Consider the following 7,420-nt stretch of genomic DNA (forward strand, 5'->3'; position numbering starts at 1 on the left):
TGCCAGTAACCCAGCATTCAGCAGCTGGAGAAATCCTCTGTGCAACAGCTGGCAACAAGCACAGTGCTCAGGAGTCAGCAGCAGCCAATGTTACCACTCTTCAGCCTTAGGTATTGGGACCCTTGGGCTTTCAAGGCAGCTAGTCTAGTAGCTCTCAAGCCCTGGACAGCAGGATCCCTCAGCTTTCAAGGCCACACAGCTCCCAGGTATTTTTCCCGCAACTGGGGCTTACATTCTCTTGCACACTGCCTTCTATAGTTTATACGCCCTTCCTCTTGTTTGCTCTCTACTACTCCTGACCTGCCACTATCTTCAGCTGCCTTCTTGCAACTAATGTCACCCCTTGTGTTACCAGTTCAGCCTGTTCTGCTTAAGATAAAAATCACAAGAAAAAAAAATCCAGTCAAATTAGACTTATTGGGTCTAATGTTAAAACACCAGAGAACAAGGTATCTCCTGGATTGCACAAAAGTTAGCTGCTGAACAGCCTAGTTATATAGTGAAGAAAAAGGTATGGCATACAAAAGAAGTACAGATTCCAGTCTACAACTTGCTGGCTTCTTGCTGAGATACTGAAGAGGTATCCTCCTACCCCATCTTGAGTGAGAAAAACTTCAGGGTCATCTATAGTTTACCAAGGCTCATCTTGCTTGGGGTGCTGTTTTCTAAGGCAGGCACAGGCTGTGTGAAGCAGTGGTGATTTGGGCAAAGCCTGCTGGGTTAGGAAGAACGCAGTTAGAACAGGTACAGTGGCCCTTACAGCTGGAGTGTTCTCACAGTGATGGTAAGTAGTCTGAAACAGCCACACTATAAAAGGCCAAAAACAGCATCTACTGCTATTCAAAGACCTAAGTAGTTCGCTCCCTGCAATTTTATTCACAAAAGGAGGGAATTTTTTAGGGCTGAGCACCAGTAGCTTATGCCTTTAATCTTAGCTACTCAACAAAGTGAGATCTGAGGATTAAGGTTTGAAGTGAGTCTGGGTATAAAGTCTTTGAAACTCAATCATCAATGCATCAGCAAAAAAGCTGGTCTGGAGGCATGGCTCAAGTCGCAGAGTACCAGATTTGAGCACAAAGCTAAGCTAGAGTTCAAACCCTGAGTACTAGCACAAAACAAAACAAAAAAATTATAGGATTCTTGCAATAAAGACTTTAGTGCTCAACATTCTCAATAGCATTTCACAGTGCTGATTAACATTTAACAATGCTTAAGAGTGCTTTACTAACTCAAGGGCAGCGATGGGAAGCAGGAAATGAGAGGGAAAGAGGGAACAGCTTACACTAAGCAAAAGGAAAGAAATGTACATATCACCCAATGTGGAAGAAACAGTTGTATTGTCAAAGTTCACAGAATTCACAAATATGGTAGACCATAATGACAGAAGGAAGGAAGGAAGGAAGGAAGGAAGGAAGGAAGGAAGGAAGGAAGGAAGGAAGGAAGGAAGGAAGGAAGGAAGGAAGGAAGGAAGGAAGGAAGGAAGGAAGGAAGGAAGGGTCTTAAGAGCGCCAACTGTTAGGGTATAACCAGGCCACACAGCAGATATGTGAATGAGGAAACCTTGGATAATTTCAATCCCTGGCCTTCATTAGTCACTCCAGTCAGCCTCATATGTAAAACATTGAGCCTTGTAAATAAATTAAAAAAAAAAAAAAAAAAAGAGTGCTTTACTTCTGCTCCAGCGCCCGAGTTTGGTTTCTCTATCTGTGTCAACCAAAGGTAGGCCTGTGAATGGGGATACGGGGATCTCAGTCCCTTTTTCTCTCCACTTCCTAGCAACCATTAAGTGAACAGCTTTGTTGTCTTATGGTGATGGTGTCTCAGCGCAGGACCAAAGGCAGCAGAGCCAAGTGGGCATGGTCTGAACACCTCTGAAACTGTGAACCTTTTTTCTTTTTGAGCTAATTATCTTAGGCATTTTGTCATAGTGATTTTGTCATAGTGATCTAAAGCTGTCTAACACAATAACTAAGATTGCAACCAAGGGCTGTTACTCCCTGTAGAGCATCACACCAATAGAAAGCAGCTGTCTCTGAACCACAGCCCCAGCATTTCTTGTTCCTTTCTAGGTCTCTCCAAGTCTGTACTTGAAGACAGAGCCTATGTACACACTTACTCTTGCTACATTTTTGCAAACCCACATGAGTGTGTGTGTGTGTGTGTGTGTGTGTGTGTGTGTGTGTGTGTGTGTGTGTGTGTGTGTGTGTGTGTGTGTGTGTGTGTGTGTGTGTGTGTGTGTGTGTGTGTGTGTGTGTGTGTGTGTGTGTACTGGTGCTTGAACTCAGGACCTGGGTGCTATCCCTGTGCTTTTTTGCTCAAAGCTAGTATTCTACCACTTGAACCTCAACTGCACTTCTGGCTTTTCTTTAAATGGTTAATTGGAGATAAGAGTCTCAAAGACTTTCCTGCCTGGGCTAGCTTTGAACCATGATCCTCAGATCTCAGCTTCCTGAACAGCTAGGATTATAGGCGTGAGCCACCAGTATTATTTTGGGGGGAGGGGATGATACTTGGGTTTGAACTCAGGGCCTGTGCTTGCTAGGCAGGCACTCAACCACTGGAGTCTTCTTACTTTCATGATTTTGAAATAAGATCTCACATTTGCCCAGGCTGGCCTGGACTATGATCTTATTTATGTTTACCACATAGCGGGAATGACAGCTATATCCAGCTTTTATTGAACAAGATAGGAGGTCTCATTTTTGCCTAGGCTGACTACAAACCACATCCTCTTGATTTCTGCCTTCCAAGTAGCCAAGATTATAGGCATGAGCCACTAAACTCAACTGTATTTTTAAAATATACTTATCAAAGCCAGGTGCCAATGGCTCACGCCTGTAATCCTAGAGCACTAGCCTTGAGTGAAAAAGCTCAGGGACAGCACCCAAATCCTGAGTTCAAGTTCCACAACCAACAAATACATATATTTATATATGTATATATATGTATATTTCACATTTTTCTATGTACTAACAGTGAACAGGCTGGGAAAGAAACCAGGAATAACAGTTCTATTCACAAAAGCCTCAAAAAAGTATAATTTTGTATAAACTTAATTAAGCAGGTAAAGGATCTCTATAAATAATACTATAAAAGTTTGAGGAAAAAAATGAAGACTCCAAAAGATGGAAAAACCTCCCATTTTCATAGATTGGCAAAATCAGTATTGTGAAAAATGGTATACTACCAACAGCAATCTACAAGTTCAATGCAATACCCATAAAAATCCCAATTAATTTGTTGTGGAAATAATAAAACTCATATGAAAGCATAACAGACCACAAATAGCAAAATAAATCTGAGCAAAAAGCATAACATTGAAGGAACACAATACTAGCATCAGATTCTACTACAGAGCCGCTGTAACAAAAACAGCATAGTTCTATCAGAAGCGGATATAAAGATCATGGAATAGAAAACACAGAAATCAAACTATACAGCTACAATCAGCTTTTTTTAAAAAGGGAGCAAAAAGCATACAGTGAAGAAAAGATGGCCTTTTTAATAAAGGGTGCTAACAAAACTGGTTATCAATAAGCAAAAGACTAAAACCAGACCCCTATCTAATCAGGTAGAAAATCAACTCCAAATGGATCAAAGAGCTTAATATAAGACTTGAAATCTTAAAACTACTATGGGAAAACATCAGAAGAAAAAGGCATAGGTAATTATTTTCTGAAGATAGACTATATTCAGCAAGTAAGAGCAAGGGATAAATGGGAATGCATTTAGTTTCTGTAAACAAAAAAAATTAAGAGAATTCAGAGACAACAAAATAGAAAGTCTTCATTAGCTATTAATCCTTTATCAGTTGTAACAGGAAGCATATTTCTGTGAGAGAGGGTATATGATATGGCATCACTTGTTTGTAGAAAATTACCATTTGACTAAATAGAAAAAGGATTAATGTATTTAAAAGGATGACAGGATTTTTACTTTCAAAAAATTCCAAGTATTAAACCTTTTGTTTTCTCCATGTCAGTCCTTCGATAAATATCCCACCTTTACATTAAAAAATTGCAATTATTTGACTTAATTTATGATCACTTATTTAGGTCAATGTTACTCACTCAAGCTATTTCTAAATTCCTCAAACTGATCCTCATCCTAAGTTTAAAGAAGAATCCACTATGTCTACTATTAGTTTTCTGTGAAACACTAACCTGTTTTCCTTTGCTTGTACTGGAAGTCTTACTACAAATGGATGTTTCCTAGGTTTCTCTCACCATGTCATTCCCTGTTTCTCACCTTACACAAGCCAAGGCAAAAAATAAAATGTTTGAGTCCAGTCCATTCAACAGTAGCCACTAAAAGCTTCCCTTTTGTAAATGTTCCATGGGGTAACAAAGACTTGCTCTGTAAGGTAACCTGCACATCCTACGATGTGCAAAATTTTTAAAACTAAAAAGTATATGGCAGGCACTACAAACCCAGACCCGTTTTGGAGAATTCCTTCCTGGGCTCCAATGTATGCATGCATTATGCAACAGCCACCATTCCAGATGTTAATCCCCGGCTGTGATGCAGAGATAAAATACCAGTGCCCAGTACATAATCCACTCCGTGCTTAGGCAGTACATCTGGAAGGAAATCGATTAAACAAGAATCGCCAAATTCTCTGGAATCTGAAATAATAGATGGTGTTAACTAACAGTTCTGCAGAGAATCACAATATTCTCCCTTGGGGTAATTTTCGGTGACACATACCTCCTCTCCGCACCTCCATCCATATATATATAGATATATAGATATATGTATGTATTATATATATGCATAGATAGATAGATAGATAGATAGATAGATAGATAGATAGATAGATAGATAGAATCTCCCCAAGGTGTTTTATGTTTGGATTTTTACAAGGATCTCCCGGAGGAGGACAGAACCTGCATCAGGTGGTTTTCCCAGAGCCGACTCCTGCTACGATGCCCACACTAATCTCCACAATCTGACAAGCGAGGGGGATGTTTTTGTGCAGTGTTAGGGGTCCAGGTCACCGCAGACCCCGGAGCCACACGCCCTCCAGGCTTCATCCGCCCCCGCCCCGGGCCCAGGCCTCGGGGGAGCCTGCACAATGGACAGCCGAGAGCGAAACTACAACGAAATTGCGGGGATCCGGATTGCGCACGGGGACCGCGGGGAGGACGCCCCTCCGCGGTGGTCCCAGGTCCCCCCGCGAGGCCCGGCTCGGCGGGCCGGCCGCTCAAGCCCTCCATCTCCCCAGCCCGCTTCCCGAGCCTCGGCGCCCGGTAAAGAAGAAGGAGAAGGGAAAAAAAAAAAAAAGCCCACGTTCCAGGTGGGGAAGGTGGGAGGGCAGAGGGGGCTCCCCGGCCGCAGCCGCGACACCCGCGGCCACGGGGAGGCGGCGGCATCCCCTCACACAAGATGGAGTCGCCGGCGCACCTGGAGGCGCCCCCAGCCCCGCCGGACCCCGCGGCCGCCGCCCGCCGGACCTGCGCGCGTCTCCGGACCCCGCGGCCTACGCCGGGCCCAGTCCGCCCCGCGCGTCCGCGTCCCGCAGCCGGCGTCGTCGCCCACCCGGCGAGGAGGGCGTGGGGCCGCCCGAGCGGGACGCGAGGCCGGTGCGGGGCCCCTCGGCCTCCGGCCTCGCCCGGCGCCCCCCGGCGCGCGCGAGCAGCGCACTCACCTCAGCCGCGTCCCGGAGCCGCGGGAGCCCGAGCCAGGAGGCGGAGTCGCGCGAATGAATGGAGCCGGCGGCCGCTGGCTGGCTGGCTGGCTGACTGGCTGGCGACGCCCCGGCCCGACCACCCGCCCCTTGCCTCGGACGCCCGGCGTGCCGCCGCTCGCGGGGTCGGCCGCAGCCCACCGTGCCCTCCGCCGGCGTGACGCACGAGCGCCGCAGCGCCTTCAGCTCCGCCGCGCCCGCGCCCCCCGCGAGTCCCCCAGCCGCGGCGCGCGCGGCCCTCCTCCACGCGCCGGGCCGCCGCCCTGCCTCCGCCGAGCCGCGGGCAGGTGCACGCTCGCCGCCGTGGGGAGAGCTGGGGGTGCCGCGGGCGGCCCCCGCCACCCGACGCCGCGACGCCCGGGCCCGGATAACGGCCCGGTATTAAAGAGTGACCTTGGCTTACGTGTAAAAATAGATGCGGGTAAGCCGCGGGGGCTACGGCGCGGAATCTGCGTACTGCGTGAATGTCACCCTTGGTAGAATCGCGTTTGCGGAGTTCCGCCCCAGCCTGCGCCCGCCAGGCCTGAAACGGCCCGTGGTGGTCGCGGCCATCCCGGCCTAGGATCGGGGATGCTGAGGGCGCCGGCCTGCGGGGATCCTGGGGCTCCGCTTCCCCCCCACTCCGCCCGGCCCACCGGCGTGCTAAACACGCTGCCATCCTCGCGGGTGCCTGCGAGAAGGGAGATCCCGGGCCCCATTCGCCCCCCCGGGGAGACCCTACTGACCCGACACGATGTGGACATAGTGGGGACCACCACGTTCCCGCCCTGACCCTACCTGTTTGGGAACCTCACGTACACAGTCTGACCTGACCCCAGAGAACCGCCTCCCCTCCTCTTCCCCTCCCTCCCCTCCCTCCCCCTTTCTCCCCCCTCCCCCTCCCCACTGCCCAAGGCCTTTTAATTCTATTCTCACTGAAGGAAAACAAGCTTGCCCGCATTCATATTATGATAGCTTTTCTTCAGAAGTATGCAGGACTTGGTTTAAATGGCTTTTTAATAAAAAAAAAAGAAAAAGTGATGACAAACCATTTTGGATTTAAGTAATTTTAAACCCTAGACACTAAGTTCACTCAAGACACAGCATTATTTTCAGCTCATCCGGATAGATTTGGAATTGCTTCTTTCATTCCTGAGAAGTTATATCATAGTTACAACACCAACCTTTTACGAATGATCAGCAACACCGGTAAATACTTTGGCTAATACTTTTGGATATAGACCTTTTTTATAACTCTGATTTTAAAAAAAAATTATAAGTAGACCTTTCTGCCCTCGAGTTGCACATTACAGCTGTTGTGTTTTAATTTGTAATTTCTAGCCTGTAGAAATCTTAAATGTTACACGTAAAATAATTAACACTTTTGGTGGAACTGAACAATGGATTTGAATTAACTGAGCAGGAATTTTGAGTAATTGAGTTCTCTCTACAATTAATCATGAATAAATAAGTTATATAACTTGAATTTACATTTCTAGAGCTGCTATTATCCCCAGGGGAATCCCAAGCAATTACACATTAGGAAAATTTTGTTTTTGTCTTCCCGACTACCCTGCAGGTGTTGGAGTAAAATGATTATAATATTTAAAATGTCTAAATGGAATTGGCATTTTAGCTATTATTTTAGAAATCTGTGGGAACATGTGCCTCAGAAGCAAGTTCACAAATGCCTGGCCACTGATAAGTAGGGGCATAGAGGATTCTTGTGGCAAGCATGTACATGCTGAGACCTAC

General features: G+C 46.8%; 1 protein-coding gene across 2 annotated transcripts in view; it reads right to left on the reverse strand.

Annotated features, from left to right (window-relative positions):
• The window catches only part of Fam169a (family with sequence similarity 169 member A), a 50,771-nt gene extending 44,287 nt beyond the window's left edge, over positions 1-6,484 (reverse strand). Inside the window, exon 1 of one of the 2 annotated variants that reach the window (XM_070031358.1) lies at positions 6,464-6,484. The gene's annotated coding sequence lies outside the window, so the exon portion shown is untranslated. Of the gene's footprint in view, positions 1-5,647; positions 5,733-6,463 lie in introns of those variants that run through there. The other variant, XM_070031357.1, reaches the window with a different exon arrangement.
• Between the last annotated feature and the right edge of the window lie 936 nt (positions 6,485-7,420).

Source organism: Dipodomys merriami, unplaced genomic scaffold (assembly GCF_024711535.1).
Source record: "Dipodomys merriami isolate MVZ:Mamm:240054 unplaced genomic scaffold, mDipMer1.0.p SCAF_20, whole genome shotgun sequence".
Classification (NCBI taxonomy): Eukaryota; Metazoa; Chordata; class Mammalia; order Rodentia; family Heteromyidae; genus Dipodomys; species Dipodomys merriami.